Genomic DNA, 18,028 nt, shown 5'->3' with positions numbered 1-18,028 from the left:
CTCCCAAAACAGAAAATGGAATGGAAAGTTCATTGCTGATTTGTCAGAGTGGAAAGGACCACTTCTCCAGGAGACCGAGTTCTCCTCTTCCTGTTCTGACATGTCTGCTTTAAATAAATCCGTATGCACCCCGATCCCTCGAAAGAGAGCCTTTCTTTTGATTGCAAAGCTTTAGAACGCTGGCCAAGCTCTCATTCACAACTTAACCCCTCCCCATGGAGGGCTTCAAACTTAAGTTGCAAGTGTTGTGAAATGTTTTCAAAAGCAGTTATTGATTTAAGAACAAAACGTAGCCATATGAACCTGCTCAAAACCCGAGTCCTGGTTCCTCCACGTGATTTATTTTAGTTTCATTATTTGATTTGGTGAATTCATTATTTATATGTATATACTGTAGGCATATGATTTTTTAAAATCCAGACAGGAGATGATCAAATGAAAAACAAGTCTACTTTGCTTCAGAAGTAACTATTGTTAACAGTTTCTTGCCTGTCTTTCCAGAAATACTTCTTTGTATGTCATGCGTATGTTTGTTTTTTACACACGGGGTATACCATATGTCTGATGCTGCACCTTGCTGCTTCTTCCTTAATAGAAAGTGTCACACATTAACACATATAAATCAACCTAGTTCTTCTTAACTGTTATATGGTATTTTGTCATATGGATGGGCAAAAAAATCTTTTCTGCTGTTTCATATTTGGGTCATTTCCAGTGTTTTGGTCTTACAGTATCACAGTGCGCATCCTTAGGGTATCTTTGTGTAATTGTGCAAATCTCGCATATCTGTGTGATAAATTCCTAGCAGTGAATTTGCCAAAGGGGCAGGTTTTTAATCTTCATATACATAGTCCCAACATGAAGTCTAGAAGACAGTACACCAATTCACTCTGCCACCCACAGCTTGTGATTGGTTTCTTTCTTAAAACCAGTCTTAGGGCTGGGCGTGGTGGCTCATGCCAGTAATCCCAGCACCTTGGGAGGCTAAGACAGGCGAATTGCTTGAGCCCAGGAGTTTGAGACCAGCCTGGGCAACATAGTAAGACCTCATCTCTAGTATAAATAAAAAATTAGCTGGGCATGGTGGTGCGCACCTGTGGTCTCAGCTACACTCAGGAGGCTGAGGTGGGAGGATCACTTGCGCCCAGGAGGTTGACGCTGCAGTGAGCTGTGATTGTACCACTGCACTCCAGCCTGAGCAACAGAGTGAGACCCTGTCTCAAAAACAAAAGAAAAAAAACAATCTTAGGCTGAGAGACTGATTGTGGCACTGCCTCTATTTTCAGTGATGAAATGTGAGATGATTCTGCCTATTTCAGCGCCTGGAGGATTCTTTGCTTAAAAATTCTGCGGGTTGCTTCGTGTTCTGTAGCCATGATTGCTAAGTAAATATAAAGTATGACTGAGTCTAAGTTAACTGAGGACAAATTGACCTGGTAAGAAATGACGTCTTTAGGCTCACTGAGGCATCTTTCAGTTTCGGAACTTACTGGTTAAGGAGAAAAACCCAGGCCTTATTTCTGCTCTGATCCCTTTTGGAATGAGGTAGAATGTAAGTAAATAAATAGAGCCAAGTGGCACATTCTTCGGCATCTACATGATCATTTCTCTGCGGAATTCTTTAGGGTAACTTATTGCTTACCTCTTCTACCCTGCCTGGCCTTCCAGTGGAGGGGTGAGAACATCAAATGCTGGGAGTGTGGCCCGGCTCCAGAACCTGGGCCTGCCTGGCAGGGAAGTTGGCACAGCTGGGATGCCCCATGTCCTGTTGCTGGTCCCAGGGTCAGCAAGTGTGAGGCTGTGCCAACTGGGACAACAGCAAGTCAGAGGTGGCTGCTGAAGGCAGCCTCCACCCCTTGGCTGTGTCCCCTGACTGCCCCTGGTAGTGCCACTCAGCTATGAGGAGTGAGATGGAGACATTCTTATTTATCCCCTCACCCCTGCAAAGAGGGAGGCCTCACTGCCCTTCCACCTTGGCTTGGCACCAGAGCTGTGTCCCAAAGAGCAAGTTGAAATCCCTGAAGCTTGGCATGGTGGAAGCATAGGCTGCTGCCATCCCCATCTCAGTAGTCAGGGTCCCCCACAGCAGCAGCCACTCAGCATCTTGGAATCATTCTTAAAGCTTTTCACCCCACTTCCACACCCACCAGCCTGCTTGGCCTCCAGAAAATAATGAAATCTGAGATCTCCTCCCAGATCTCCCAAGATTACAACAGAAGGCTTCTCAGGATCCCCAGCTTCCATTCGGCCAGTGGGATCCTTTTAGTACTTCAATCAGATTACATCATACCCCCGCCTCCAGCTTTTTGGTAGTTTCCTGTTGCACTTAGAACAAAATCCACGTCTCTCCTTCTGATCTTGGGTGATGGCTGTGAGATGCGGCCCCAACTGGCCTCTCAGATGAAGTTCCCCCGACCCCAAGCTCACTCTAGCCCCAACCCCAGCCTTGCCAGTCCCTGCTGCTCCTCTAAGCCAGCATTTCTCAGAGTTTTAGCCTCAGCACTCCCGTGTTTGTTTATGTGCTTAAAAAGTATTACAGAACTTAAAGAGATTTCATTTAGATAGATTATATTTATAGATATTTATGACATTATAAATTAAAACTAAGAAATGCTTTTAATATATATTTATTGAATAAATCCATTGCATATATGCATAACTAACATAGTTTTCTATGAACAATAAACATACAAAATGATTTATCGTGCACATTTCTGCAAGTCTCTTTAATGCCTGGCTTAATAGAAGACATCTGGATTCTCCTCTTTGCTTCTGTTTTCAGTCTGTTGTGATAGCATGCATTCTGTGGCCTCTGTAAAACTCCTCAGTACACTCCTGGGAAAATGAACATAAAAGAAAAATGTCTTACTATTTTTATGAAAACAGGGATTTCCAGACCACACTTTGAGACTCACTCCGGTAAATCACTGCGGCCTTCCCTGTCTCAGGGCCTTGCACTGGATGTCTGTCCCGCGATGTTGGTAGCTGCCTCCCGCTAACGGCTCAAGTTTAGTCCGTGTGCCACCTCTTCAGAGGCCTTTTCGTGGCCTGGTTCCTTTTTTTTTTTTTTTTGAGACGGAGTCTCGTTCTGTCTCCCAGGCTGGAATGCAGTGGCACAGTCTCAGCTCACTGCAAGCTCCGTCTCCCGGGTTCACGCCATTCTCCTGCCTCAGCCTCCCAAGTAGTTGGGACTACAGGCGCCCGCCACCACGCCCGGCTAGTTTTTTCTATTTTTAGTAGAGACGGAGTTTCACCGTGTTAGCCAGGATGGTCTTGATGTCCTGACCTCATGATCCACTTGCCTCGGCCTCCCAAAGTGCTGGGATTACAGGCATGAGCCACCGCGCCCGGCCTGGCCTCGTTCAGTTTATCCACAGCACTGAGGTTCCTTACCTGGCTAATGCCTTTGTGTGCCTGGTCATAGTCTTTCTCCCCTGCAGAGAGGGTTGCCCGTGTGGGAACCTTCTGTGCTGTTCACCCTGTATCTCAGTGCCTAGCTCTGTGCCCCTACTCAGTATTGTTGAGTGAAGAATGAGCCTGCATTTGTTCTCTGCTCAGCCTTGGAACAGAGCCCATCAAAGGCCTTCTCCCTTCTCTGAACACGGGAAGACAAGGAAAGTCCCTCTAGGGCCGTAGATACTTGGTGGTTTAATCCATGGCACTTTGACAAGGGAACACAAAGGAACTGAGAACCCAGAAGACCTTAAGCAGCATCCCTCGGCTAAATTTCTGTCACCAAGTGAGCAAGATGTGTGTCCAAGGACCATGTACCCAGGTGACAGATTTAGGTTGGTTGCATATCCACTGAATTTCACCACCCTCCTCCTACTCAGAGTTTCACAGAAGCCAAAGAGTAGTGCCAGAGCGGGAGCTGGGCAATGGAGGGAGATTCGGTCATCAGAAGCCTGGCCCGGGTTGGCCTCTGATGCTGTGACATCTCACCACTGCCATCAAGGGCCCGTGGGTGCTGGGACATGACCACTTCCCACCCTCCACAGTGACGCCCCTCCCCATAGGCCGCACAGTGCATGGAGTCCTTGCTTCTGCCTGGGGAATAATTCACAAGGAGGAAAACAACTCTGGCTGCATGCCTTGGGGTAGCTGCCAGACAAAGGTGTTTTATTAGGACACATCTTCCGATTTTATCTGCAGACCCAGGTAATTGTCGTGGAGCAGTTTGTCTCTCCTTTAGAAGCTATAAACGATTATATTTGATGAAAATATGCCTTTCATTTCCTTGGAGGAGATATTAAAGTAGTGTATAAATCAGGGCTAATAGGTGACTAGCCACTTTGGTGTATTTCTCTTCTTCCATTTGGCTTAGAAAAAAAAAAATCGGCCGGGCGTGGTGGCTCAAGCCTGTAATCCCAGCACTTTGGGAGGCCGAGACGGGCGGATCACGAGGTCAGGAGATCGAGACCATCCTGGCGAACACTGTGAAACCCCGTCTCTACTAAAAATACAAAAACTAGCCGGGCGACGTGGCGGGTGCCTGTAGTCCCAGCTACTCGGGAGGCTGAGGCAGGAGAATGGCGTAAACCCGGGAGGCGGAGCTTGCAGTGAGCTGAGATCCGGCCACTGCACTCCAGCCTGGGCGACAGAGCGAGACTCCGCCTCAAAAAAAAAAAAAAAAAAATCACAAGTTGTATTTATTGGCTAGTTTTATGTTGATGGCTCTCACCCTCACAGAATGTTCAGCTTCACAAGGGACTGTGCGTGAGCCTGGCCAAGGAGTGGGGTCAGTGGCGGCCAGTATGTGAGGGTGGGCAGGCATGGCCAGGTCTAGACTCTAGCCTGAGCTCTTGGTGGCTTTGAGGTGCCACGTTGCTGTGGTTAGTTCTTCATGGACCCTGCCCATGGCAACAGCTGCTTCTAGAGATAGATAGAATCTGCCATGATGGGCAGGGTATCCAAAACTCGCCTACAAGACTACCCTTTCCATAAACTCTAAGTGGACCAGCAGAACCCAGAGCAGAAGCTGTTCCCCAGAAATGACCCAGGGGTGCCGGGGCTACATCCTCCCAGAACAGCCTTGCTCCTCCCTCTGGGCTCCTACTGGCCCAGTGGCTGCTTCCGGAGGCCGCAGGGGACCGGAGCTGCTTACAGGTGTTCCCCTGATGGGTTGGTAGGTGTGGGAAGGGCTGGCAGGGCACATAGCTCAGAGGAGCAGCCAGGCAGGTTGACATCTCCTGGCCCTTGCAGATGAGGGCTTAGTGACATGACAAAATAGTGACCTGTTCCCACCTGGTTTACTATCAGCTGTTCCCCACCAGCCTGTTAACTCCGGGACAGGGACTGCTCTGCCTCTTCCGCTGCTCTCTTTCCTTCTTCAAACCCACCAGCCCCTCTCTGTGGCCCATGGTCCCATGCAGTCTGGCCCCTGCCCCCTTCTGGGATCAGCTCCCAGCCCTCTCTCCTCTCGGCTCTCTGCAGGTGACACAATCCAGCCCTTTAGCCACACTGACTGGCTGGTTGTGCCTCACCAGGGCCAAGCACATCCCTTTTCGGGGCCTCTGTTTTCACACTTCCTTCCGCGTGGAGCCCTCTGCATGGCTGGTTCCTTCTCAGCACTCGGGGGTCTGCTCCGATACCTCAAAAAGGGGCCTTCCCTGAGTGCCCGGGTCACCCTAGTTCTCTGCACGGCAGCTTGTTTTCAGCTGAGGTGAAATTTGCTTAACACGGCCGGGCGCAGTGGCTCAAGGCTGTAATCCCAGCACTTTGGGAGGCCGAGACGGGCGGATCACTAGGTCAAGAGATAGAGACCATCCCGGCTAACACAGTGAAACCCCGTCTCTACTAAAAAAATACAAAAAAAAAAAACTAGCCAGGCGAGGTGGCGGGCGCCTGTAGTCCCAGCTACTTGGGAGGCTGAGGCAGGAGAATGGCGTAAACCCGGGAGGCGGAGCTTGCAGTGAGCTGAGATCCGGCCACTGCACTGCAGCCCGGGCGACAGAGCGAGACTCTGTCTAAAAAAAAAAAAAAAAAAGAAATTTGCTTAACACAACATAACCAACCATTTGAAAGTGAATAATTCAGTGGCATTTAGTACCTTCAAAGTATTGTGCCATCATCCCCTCCTCTGGTTCCAAAACATTTCCATCCCCCCAAAAGAAAACCCCATAGCCATTAAGCAGTCATCCCCCATGCCCCCTTCTGCTCAGCCCCTGGCATCCACTAATCTGCTTTGTGTCTCTATAGATTTACCTAGTCTGGATGTTTCATATAAATCATACAATCTGTGGCCTTTCATGCCTGGCTTCTTTCTGTTTGCATCATGTTTTCAAGGTGCATCTGTCCTTCCTTTAGCTGAATAACATGCATTCTATGGATAGACGTTGTTTTGCTTCCCTATTCATCCATCAATGCACATTTTGGGCTGTGTCTGCCTTTTGGCTATTGTGAATGGGCTACTGTGAACATTCGTGCGCAAGCTTTTGTTTGAACACCTGTTTTCCATTATTTCCCGTATATACCTAGGAGTAGAAAGTAGGTCATGTGACAGTCTAACTTTCTGAGGAATTGCCCGACCGTGCTCTTCATAGCCCTTAGCTTTAGCTGAAATTGCCTCTTGTATTCCTTGTTCTCTGACACTATCCTGCACTAGAATGGAAGGCACTTGGCCAGGGGATGGGTGCAGGTTGTGGGGGACCTTGTTTGTCTTGTCCTTGACAGTACTGATTGATGCCTATGAAGTAGTTGATCAGTGAATACTGATGTGTGGGTGGATGGATGGATTGGTGGATGGGAGGCTGGGGGACAGAGGATGGGGCAGAGGAATTGTTCAGTCTTTTCCCAGCAGACTATAAACCCCTAAGGCCAGGGCATTTCTGTCTTACTCACATCTGGTACCCGGTGCCAGTTGGTGGTGGTTTGAGTGTGAGCTGGCAAGTTGGACTTCATCCCTTAAGGGCTAAGCTGGACTTTATTCTTCCTGTCCCAGCTTCCTACTGAGTTTGGGGCTCCAGCTGTCTTGTGGTAGACATTTAACTCCCCTGTATCACCTGAGGTCAGGAGTTCGAGACCAGCCTGGCCAACATGGCAAACCCTTGTCTCTACTAAAAGTACAAAAATTAGCCTGGTGTGGTGGCAGGCACCTGTAGTCCCAGCTACTCAGGAGGCTGAGGCAGGAGAACCACTTGAACCCAGGAGGTGGAGGTTGCAGTGAGCTGAGATCTTGCCATTGCAGTCTAGCCTGGGTGACAGAGTGAGACTCTGTCTCAAGAAAAAAAAAAAAAGAATTTAAACTCTCCTGAGTATCTGGGCCGTGCCTTGCTTTTCACAGTGTTATCTTTATCAAAGGCGCCTAAACCGGCAGGGTCAGTCACGTGACCCAGAGCACTTAATAGTTCCATGGAAAAGCCTTGCTGGTTGCAGACCCAGCCCTTGGCAGCTGAGTAACTTAGGAAGAATGCAGAGATGACACTGTGCTACGAGCCAACTGAGCTGACCACAAAGCCTCCGACCGCTGTCTGAAAAGGAAAAAAGAAAATCGATGTTTCATTCACAGACATCAGTTCAGACTTCTCCTCTGAGGATAACGTCCCAGGTGCTAATGTTATCTCATGGTGGCATTTCCCAGGAACTGATTTTTTAGGCCTGTTTTTTTTCTAGTTTCTGATTATTAAACTGGAGTCAGTCCTCTCCTTGCAGCTCCCTAAGGCAAAAAATACCCTTTCTGGAGTCACACAGGAAGAAGGACCTGGGGCTTCCTCCAGCTTCTCCAGCCCAGTCTTCACCCTTTCCCACCCTTCAGCTCACAGCTTAGAGACTCGTGAGGCGGGTCTATGAGTTACAGAGACTTGATTCCTACCCTGAGGCCTTTTTTAAAGAAAAATTTATTGAGCTGCTAAGCACTTTATGCATTATTCTTATTCGAGCTCCCCAACAAGCCCTCAGAAGGAAGGTGTTACCATTTTCCTTTTCTATGGGTCAGAAAGTGGCCTACCCAAAGTCACAGCAGATACCCTCCCTCTAGTGTCAGACCCTGCGTCCCACCACCGTGCTGAACCAACTTTTCATTCACAGCTGATATGAATTTCCCTTTGCTGATTTTTTTTTTTTAATGCTTAACAGCAGCCACCTAAGGCCTCACTGATACCAGGCAAAACTACATTGTCGCCTCCAACTCTAAGCATGTTTTGGACGAAAAATTCGTATCTATTATTTCTGGAAGTGTGAGCTATAATTTGGAAGAATTAACCCTGTCAGGCACTTTATATGCATGAATTCTATCCTCCCGACAACCCTGGAAGCTGGTATCACTTGCTGTGCCTCACAGATAGGAAACTGAGGCTCAGAGCAAGACTGCAGAGCTCACATGAGACAGGCTGAGATCTGTACCTCCCCTTCCTGCCTCTAAATCCCATTTGCTTCAAGGCTGGCATTGCTGCAGGTTGAATATTCCTTATCCAAGAAGCTTGGGACCATGAGTGTTTTGAATTTTGGATTTTGGGGGATTTTGGAATATTTGCATTATACTTACTGGTTCAGCTTCACTAATCTAGAAATCTGAAATGCTCCGATGGGCATTTCCTTTGAGTGTCAAGTCGATGCTCAAAAAGTTTTGGATTTTGGATTTTCAGATTTGGATTGCTCAACCTGCAATGACTGAGCTACTTCACGTGGCAGCTCTGCCTGTCTCAGAATGTCGGAGATCAGTAGGATAGGCCCTCCTTAGAGAGGGACCTCAAAGGATGCCCCTGGTCTAAACAGAATGTTCCCCACTCCCCTCTTCATCATCCACCCTGGCATTGGCCCACATCCTCGCGCCCCAAGACCCACCTCCAGTGTATCAAGGACAAACCTGCAAAGCAGCAATCCAGAAAAATACCCTGTCCTGAGACCACCACTTCCAAACCAGGCTAGTGGTGCAGAGCTCATTCCTGCACAGGTTTGTCGCTGGTGTGCATGAACAAAAAGCAGAAAGATGACCTCAAAATCCTGCCTGAACAAAAGCAGCAGGATTTGAGCCCCTTTCAAAGCTTTCTGGCAATTGCCTCTAAGAGATCAGCCTTCAAGTGGTGAGGCAGGGGTGTGGGGAACAGATCCTACTCAAAAATCAGCCCTGAGCTGAGTCCAAGGGGTCGCCTGTTTGCCACGCCTCTTTTCAGGGCTACACAGCAGCTGTGAAGAGAGAGAGCCTCAGGGAATCTGGAGCTGGGCTCACACAGCCAGAGAAGGAACCACATTCTCGGATCCGGGCCGGCAAGGTTTCCCCACTCACAACATCCCCCCGAAAGACACTTTCCCAACAGACACAGTAGCACTTGCTGTGGGAGCCCTCTGTTGCTAAATATGGATGCAGCAAGCAGGGTCAGCCATCTTGCCCAGACGCTTTTCTGGGAGGTGGAGGGAGGGGAAGAAGAGAGTTCCAAAGAACTGAGTATTGCCTCACTCTTCGGGGTCATTACCTGGCTCAGGCTGCCAAAGCAACTGTATGCCCAGGAGCCTTCTGGTCATAAGAGTGTGTCAGATGGCAGGGAACATTCCCTGGTTGCTAATAGAGAATCCCATGCAGGAGGTGTGGGGAGAGAACAAACCCCATTTACAATCTGCCATTTGACCTGGGCTATGCCTTAGAGTGTTCTGTAGGCTCGGGTGGGCCACAGCAGGGCAGCCTTGCCAGCAGCACAGCACAGGGCAGTGTCAGCGCCAGAGCAAGTGGCTTGGCCACACACCCTGTGTGCTCACCAGCACGGGCCTGGCCCTCCACGTAGGATAGAGCTCTCCAGCCTCATCTTGCAGCCTCCTAGTCAAGCACATTTAGTGCATAACAGTCAGAAAAGACTAGAAAACACCAAGAAAAGATCGAAGTCACCAAATCTTGCCACCCCAGGGTGTCCATGATCAATTCCAGCATCCTTTTTTTCATTGTTTTTCCTGTTCATTCACAGTGGTGTTTCTTTTCCCAGCAGTAGAGTAGTTGCCCAGGTGAGAAGCAGCAGAATGAAGGCACCCAGCACAAGCCAGACCGTGTGGGCCCAAGTCCCAGCCTTCCACCTCCACGTGAAACTTGTTAGGTGGCCTTGACCCATTTAGTTCACCTCGTTGGATCTCCCTTTACTCATATAAGAAACAGGGGTGGGCCGGGCGCGGTGGCTCGTGCCTGTAATCCCAGCACTTTGGGAGGCCGAGGCGGGCGGATCACAAGGTCAGGAGATCGAGACCATCCTGGCTAACACAGTGAAACCCCGTCTCTACTAAAAAGTACAAAAAACTAGCCGGGCGAGGTGGCGGGTGCCTGTAGTCCCAGCTACTCGGGAGGCTGAGGTAGGAGAATGGCGGGAACCCGGGAGGCGGAGCTTGCAGTGAGCTGAGATCCGGCCACTGCACTCCAGCTTGGGCAACAGAGCGAGACTCCGTCTCAAAAAAAAAAAAAAAGAAACAGGGGTGATGCTCAACAATGTGAGTGGACTTAACAACTGAACTGTACTCTTACTAATGGGTCAGGTGGTAGGATTTGTTATGTGTACCACAACTGAAAAACAAAAAATGGGATAAAGATGTCTCTTCATTAGGCTCTTGTGACATAAAATGAGTTCATTCACCTAAGTGCCCGGAACAATGCCTAACACATATAAAACGTGCAGCAAAGGTTGGCCGCTCTTAGCATTGTTGTTGTTGTTGTTGTTGTTGTTGTTGTTGTTAGTTAAGGGCTGAGCCTTGGGACCCCAGAAAATAGGTTCCTTTTCTACACATTAATCAGCACAAACAAAATTACCAATGCAGTAGCCCTTCTGCTGTCAATAACAAAGGCACGCTGCAGTGGCACAGAGTTTCTCTTTCACAGAGACTTTCCCTCGGTGTTGATGAAACACCGGGATGTAATAGAGCAGGCAGAATTTTCCTCCTCACGCACAAGAGGTCCTGTCATCTGTCTGAGGCCCCACAGCTCTCAGAGGCTGAGCCAGGGCCAGAGAAGAGCACAAATTCATCCCCCGAGGCCTCCAGCCCAGCACACATCCTGTCCCCTGGGGTGCTGACTGCCATCATTGGCACAGTGCCCACCTGAGCCAGGCAGTCCCCATGGAGCCTCCCAACAGCTCTGGGAAGCTAGTGTCATTCCTCAGTGCCCAGTGTCACCCAGCTCACAAGTGGGCAACCAGGGCTTCATGAACCTTCATGCCGTCCGTTCTGAAGCGTATTCAGAGGCGGAACACCTGGAAATCAGGTGTGTTTTGGGAACCCCACATACTCTTGCCGTGTTCTACTCCATCATGTGACCCAGGAGCACAGAAGTCATCAGAGAGCATGACTTGCATCTGTGTCTCAAGTCTGTCTCTAAAGGAAAAGTCCATAAAATCACCCAAGGAAACATCCTAAGCCTTTTCTGATGGTATTTATTTTTTGCTTCTGAATCATTGGTTTTATCAACCACAAGTTCTCATTAACAGACAAGTGATAGCAGATGCCAAGGTGTGAAGGCCCCTTTATGGCAGAAAACCGAGATACAAAAAATTCCTAGCCCTTAATTCTGTATGTAAGTTGATAAAAGTCCACCTTGATTTGATTTTTGCCTTAAAATCTCTCTGACTAGCTCAAAGACAACCCCCTGGAACAAGGTATGGGAACCACTTTCCCACTTCCCAAGAATTAGAGTGCCTTTGGGATCCAAGAAAGTGAAATGCCAGCCGGACGCGGTGGCTCACACCTTTAATCCCAGCACTTTGGGAGATCAAGGCAGGTGGATCACCTGAGGTCAGGAATTCGAGACTAGCCTGGGTGACAGAGTTAGACTCCGTCTTAAAAAAAAAAAAAAAAAAAAGTGAAATGCCAGCATGGTGAAATCCCATCTCTACTAAAAATACAAAAAGTAGCCAGTCATGTTGGGGTGTGCCTGTAGTCCCAGCTACTCAGGAGGCTGAGGCAGGAGAATTGCTTGAACCTGGCAGGCAGAGGTCACAGTGAGCCAAGATCGCACCACTGCACTCCAGCCTGGGTAACGGACCAAGACTCCGTCTCAAAAAAGAGGGAAATGTCAGATAAGAAGCAGTATTGCCGAGCACACAGTTGGTGGGAAGGAGAGTTAGTTCATGAGGGCCCACTAAGAGTGGGAAAAACCAACGGAATCAAAAGGCAGAGATGCGGCAATAATGGTGCTTCAGAGACAGGCAGAAGCCATTCCATTTTCCAAGTGTCCCTTTCCTTCATGCCTCTGATGGCCTCTTCAAAGCACAGCAGCTCCTGGGGGCCAGGGGACGGGACCGCCTGGTGGAGGAGAATTGGGGTGGGGGAAGAATTGGCATTTTTAAAAGGAACTTTTACAATTCCAAGGAAGTGACATGACAAACGTGTTGACAAGGATCAGGAAAAGGAAGGTTGGTTGAGCAAGTATTTACTAAGGCTCTTGATGAATCAAATAAACACTGCACAGGGCTTACAGAGAAGCCTGGGGTTGTGGGGAGGGACTGTGAGCAAGTCTTGCCAGCTAGTGAGGCTCTGTGGTGCTTCTGGCAGGGCACATGCAAAGGTGTGGCTGCAGGGTAGGGATGAACAGAGAGCTGGGAAGCTCAGCAGGGCCCCATGGCAAAGCGCTTTGTGAGCTTGCCGCATGGTTCGAATTTCATCCTGGAAGCAGCAGGAAGCCAGTGAAGGTTCTAAGACAGCAGGGCACATGGGCAGCAAAATGGACTTGGGTTTTAATTGACTGGAGTTGGGAAGGGCAAAGGAGAAGGGTGGAGTGGGAGGGCCACAAGACACACTCTAGTCCCTTCACTGCACACTCACAGCTGTGCGTCAGGCGATGCCCATGGGCAGATGAGAACGTCCCACAGGCTGGGGTGCGGCCTTCCTTACCTTTCTCTAGCCATTTGCCACTGTACTTGTACTATAGGATTATATTGCTGTTTTCAAAAAACCTAAATGACCACTGTTTTCACTCAACAGCATATCCTGGAGTGTTTTTCATTTTAGTTCTCAGGCGCACCCTCAATCATTTTTGCCCGCTGCGATCATCTGGTCAAACCACTGTTCACTGAGCCACTCCCCTACAGATGGATGTTTAGGTGGTGGCTGATTTTTCATCCTTTAACAAATAATAGGCGTCTCCAAGTGCCCTTGCGCAAGGGTTTCCCCAGGGTGAATAACCATGAAGTGAAAACAGAAATAGCCAGGCTGAGAAACTAACAGAATTTGGTGACCAGTTTGACTGAGGGAGTGGGAAGCCACAGAGCTAGCTTAAGGCAAAATCTTAAGAAGCCTTGGTTTCCCTCCCCAAATGTTCTCCGTGCATTTAGCTAACAAGGACGTCTCGATGATCCCAACTTCTCACCCAACGGTCCTTGTGACTTGTGGGTCTCGTTCTATCCAGGAGGCCTTCGGGAGTTGGGGTGACTGGAAAGGTCCCCAGGAACTGGTGGGGGTCTCCAGAGGCTGGCCCACTCATAGCTTAGCTTGTCATCTCAGACAGAGCAGGGGACAAGCTCTTCTACCGGCTTCCTGAGAGACAAGCTCCTCCAAACTTGGCGTGATGGAGACACCAGTGGGTTCTGTTCCCTCCTCCTGGCACCTCTGCTGAGGTTACAGCTTTCTACACTTCTCTCTGTAACCAGAATCCCATGACTAAAATACAGTTTTCTTTATTTGCAGCCGTCCAGCCATGGCATTTAGTATAAATGTGCTTTTCTACGAAAACACACACAGTATTATATTTTTTAACATCTCAAATTTCCAAAGGGCCAGAAGTCAATATTATCCCAGTGTGATGGGAATGGCTGTTTTGCAACATCTCTTCACACTTAAACAGCCTGCTTCCTGAAGCCTCAGAGTAATCACAAAAACACATTCCAAAACCCATCGGCCTGGCTGCTGGATTGTTTTATCGTCTCCGTCACTCTCTGCTGTGAGCTCAGTCCTCGAAAGTCGCCTCCTCAGTTTCCATGTTGAGGGTGAGAAATTCACAGCGTGATTTTGGGAGCAGATGCTTCAACTGTATGAACTACAAAGTTTGGACTGCGACGTGCAGTGACTCCTCTGAAAATATTTGGTAGCTGGTAAAATTCAGTCTCATGGCATATGTGGTCTACTTCTAGCCTTACAGACTTATTTAAGGCTCCAGGATAAAAATCCTATTTATCGAATGCCAACTATGTGCTAGGCACTGGGCTAGGTGCTTTACACACAACAAGGAGATTTTGTAAATACTATGTAGAGTTATTAGCCCTGCTTTTATTGCTGGGGCAAGCAAGAGTCAGAAAACAAGGTCCCCTGCCCAGAGTCTCAAAGTTCATCCCTAGAGACGGTGCCTGCTTCTTCTAACTCTTCTACCGGCTTCCTGAGAACCAAAGTTATCTCCTGTCGTTTGTTCTTTCTTTTCCTGCTAAGTCGATTTGAAGGCTCTGCAGAATTTCTGGGGTAACCTACGTGCCCCTTTGTTGTGGCTTTCTGAGCGCTGACCTTACTGGCCCACGGCTGGGTCTCCGGTGCTGGGTTCCAGGCACACTCCAGCCTCCTGGCTCACAGATGTCCCGTTGAACCTAGGGCAGCCGGGTGGCAGGAAGAGTCAGTGTGGACAGAATGAGCCTTCCTCAAAAACCCCCACCACCGCTCTTAGTAACCCGGAAAAAGCTCTGAAATAGTTGACATTTACAAAGTCTTGGGCATTTGGTGAGAAAAACATTCCCTTTTTTGCCAGATTTCCAGCATGAAGCCCAAGGGAAATGTCCACGGGCTCAGCACAGTGGTCTAGCATCTCGAAGCAGTGCTTGGCCGGGTGGAGGCCATGGCTTGCCCATCCTGCCCTCTCTCCACATCCTACAAAGAACAAATGCAGAATCGGGCCTGTACTCCTGTCGCCACTGTGTCCCAAAGAGTGGCCCTTTGTGCTGACCCAACACGGAGCACCTGAAAGACTTGCTCAAGCTGCTGGACTTGAGCGGCTTGAAAGCCACCATCATCAGAGCACCTGCCATTGTGCTGTCCAAACTGTGCCACAGCCCTGCCAAGGAAGCCATTGCAATCAAGAGGCTAGGGCCACACACCCTGGAGCCAGACCCCCCAGGTTCAAATCCACACCTACCCCTAGATAGCTGTGTGATGTCAGGAAGTTCTGGACCTGCCTCACATGGCCTTAGCTTAGCGGGGCCAGCATTTTACATGTGAGTGCTTCACGTTATCATAGTGTCATCATGGCCACTGCTGTTGAGGAGGAGGGAGCCAGGGCTCAGAGGGATAGAGCTGCCTGCCCAAGGTTGCAAGTTCAGGGGTGGCAGGCCAGCACTCCCAGCTTCATGGCCCTGGCTGGGGTCCCTTGCAGGGCAGTTGGCCTGTCTCCTCCAGGCCTTTCCATAGGGGCCTCCCAAGTATTTTAGCCAGTGCCCTTGGGTTCTGCCAGCCGTATGGGCAGCACCGGGCAGGTGGACTTCTGAGCATCTGCCCTATTAGAGCCATGGAAGGCACCATCTCTGGCATGCTTCCTTGTTCCAGCCAGTGCACACCAAGTGCCTCCTGCAACCCGTCCTAGGGCCCTGTGCAGAGGACAGCTCACTCAGGGGAGGCAGACATGGAAAAGGATGACCGTGGGGCCAAGGAGATAACTGAAGTGGTGGGGGCATCAACAGGGCAAGTCACCCAGAGGGTTCATGCAGCCAGAGCATGGGGTGTGGCGGGTACTGGGTTGTCAGGGACCATGGGGATCTGGAGTGATGCAAGAAGGCATGTGAGTTTCATTCTGCTTGCTCTGGGTGGCCTCGGGGCCCTGAAACAGGGAAGTGTCTGGACCTGACGCATGTCTGTCTAAGCTCCTTGCACGTACCGGGTGGGAAGTGGATTGAAGACAACAGTGCAGGGCCATTGGGGTCCCCGCAGAAACCAGGGCAGCTGGGTGAGGGAGGGTGTGGGATGTGGGAGGTGCCCTTGGCTAGCATGGTCAGTGATGGGAGTGGGGACAGCGTGCCTGGTTATGACAGATCTACTCCTAGAATGGCGCTGCCTCTGCACATTGTGTAGCAGCTTGGGACAGGCAAAGCATTTCCCATGTGTGATCTCAGTAACCGCAAAGCATAGTGAGATGGGAGAGGCTTGAGAGGTAAGGTGACCAGCGCAGGTCACACTGCAGGAAGCAGTAGTGTGCTTTGCACTTGGCCCCCGCACTGTCCTGAGGTTGAAAGGCTTAAATGACTCGGGCATTGGGGACATTTGACAGAGCATTCTGTGAGACTCATCGAGCTGCCAGCACTGGGCTAAGTATCTCCATAGCCCAGGTTCACAGCAAACAGGGAGGAAAGTGTGGTTACTCTCCCTGCTTACCGGGGGAGGAGGCTGAGACCCAGAGAGGTGAAGTAACTTGCCCAAAGTCACTCAGTGGTAGGTGGTGTCACTGAAACCCACTGGTAGGCCATCTGACCCCCACAGTCTGCTCAGTCCAGTGTCCAGGGATCCTCTTCAGGGCCAGGAACCTGACAAAATGCTTGGCCTTGCCTTGGGGGAGTTGTAGTTGGAAGCTGGGGGCACTGTGATCGTACCTGCAGCCTCACATGCGTGGTTCTTGGGCACGCCTGTCACAGCGCGGTGATCAAGCAAGCCTGGAGATGCCTGTGCTTGGCCAGTGGCACTAAGCAGCTGTCTAGGCTTCATGAGCCAAGTGGCATTTGCCCGATAGGTGTGATGTGTCAACAGCTTTTTCTTCTGCTTTTCACAGTCCCTGCTGGCTCTCAGCTAGAACTCTTTTTAAAAATCATAAAAAGGCACTGACCTGCAGTGGTACACACTGGTGCAGCCCAGGCACAGGAGCCTCTGCAGTGGAGATTGAAGGTCTGCTGGTCAGGAGCAAATTTAGAATCTTTCTGGAAGGTTCTGGGTCTGGCCAAGAGTGTAGTTAAACCCTTCAGTGATGTGAGTTTGGGACTTCTTTAGCTTGTCTTCATGGATCTACAGAGGTAGGCTTCTGAGGAAAGCAGTGGCATATCTTTTCATTCATTCCTTTTTCCAGTAAACTTTTTTTTTTTGAGACAGAGTCTTGCTTTGTCGCCCAGGCTGGAGTGCAGTGGTGCAATCTCAGCTCACTGCAACCTCCGCCCCCTGGGTTCAAGTGATTCTCCTGCCTCAGCCTTCCGAGTAGCTAACATTACAGGCACCTCCCACCATGCCCGGCTAATTTTTGTATTTTTAGTAGAGGTGGGGTTTCACCATGTTGGCCAAGCTGGTCTCGAACTCCTGATTTCAGGTGATCCACCTGGCCTTGGCTCCCAAAGTGCAGGGATTTCAGGCATGACCCACTGTGCCCAGCCTATCCAGTAAACATTTATTGAGCACCTACTGTGTGCCAGGCCCTGTGCTTGGGGGTGGTGACCTGGTGAGCTTGCAATCTTGTGAAAGTAACAGACGGCATTCAAGTAATCACACCCATGACTAATGCATTTATAATAGAGAGCCTGGCTGGTCTAGTAGGGATGGGGAAGACATCTCTGAGCAGATGAGTGGGCAGTTATCATGCCAGTCCTCAGTTGACCTCAGTAGGGATGGCACCAGGTTCCAGAGGCTGAAGAAGAGACCTGGTGCCAGCGAATGAGACATAAGGTTCGTCAAGCACTTAATGTACAGGGTCGGTCCAGTGGCAGCAGGCTGGATGGGAAAACCACAGCCACTTGTAAAAAGCATGCCACTTAGATAGCAGTTTCCCTTAGCACCCTACCGCTAGCAACCTCTACCTGGCAACCTTCATTTAACCTAAAGCCAAGGGCTTCAGTGAAGCTACTGCTGTCAGCTGCACCTGCCATCCAGCAGATCGTGAGAGTGTTCCTCGGAGCAGACGGGATAGGGAACAGCATGTGCAGGGGCGCCGCGTGAGGAAGGACCAGGGCCCAGGGTGAGGGCAGGGGAGGCTCCCCGGCTCCCCATCGATGTGACACCTTCTGCGCTTGAAGCTGCTACAGGCATCTTCCATGCATTCATTCACTCATCATCAGAACCTCCCCGGGGAAGATAGGCTTATGTTCATTCTGCAGTTGAGGTTTTCTGAGGCTCAGGGTGGTTAAAGAACACCTGGAGTTGCACAGCTACTGCACAGCAAAGCCAGTGTCTTGTCCTGGCT

General features: G+C 49.9%; 1 protein-coding gene across 7 annotated transcripts in view; it reads left to right on the top strand.

Moving 5' to 3' along the window:
• CLEC16A (C-type lectin domain containing 16A) overlaps positions 1-18,028 on the top strand; it is a 237,525-nt gene that overhangs the window by 179,747 nt on the left and 39,750 nt on the right. The window lies entirely within an intron of this gene.

Source organism: Trachypithecus francoisi, unplaced genomic scaffold, assembly GCF_009764315.1.
Source record: "Trachypithecus francoisi isolate TF-2019V2 unplaced genomic scaffold, Tfra_2.0 Lachesis_group15, whole genome shotgun sequence".
NCBI classification, from domain to species: Eukaryota; Metazoa; Chordata; class Mammalia; order Primates; family Cercopithecidae; genus Trachypithecus; species Trachypithecus francoisi.
This window is presented reverse-complemented; position numbering and strand designations above follow the sequence as displayed.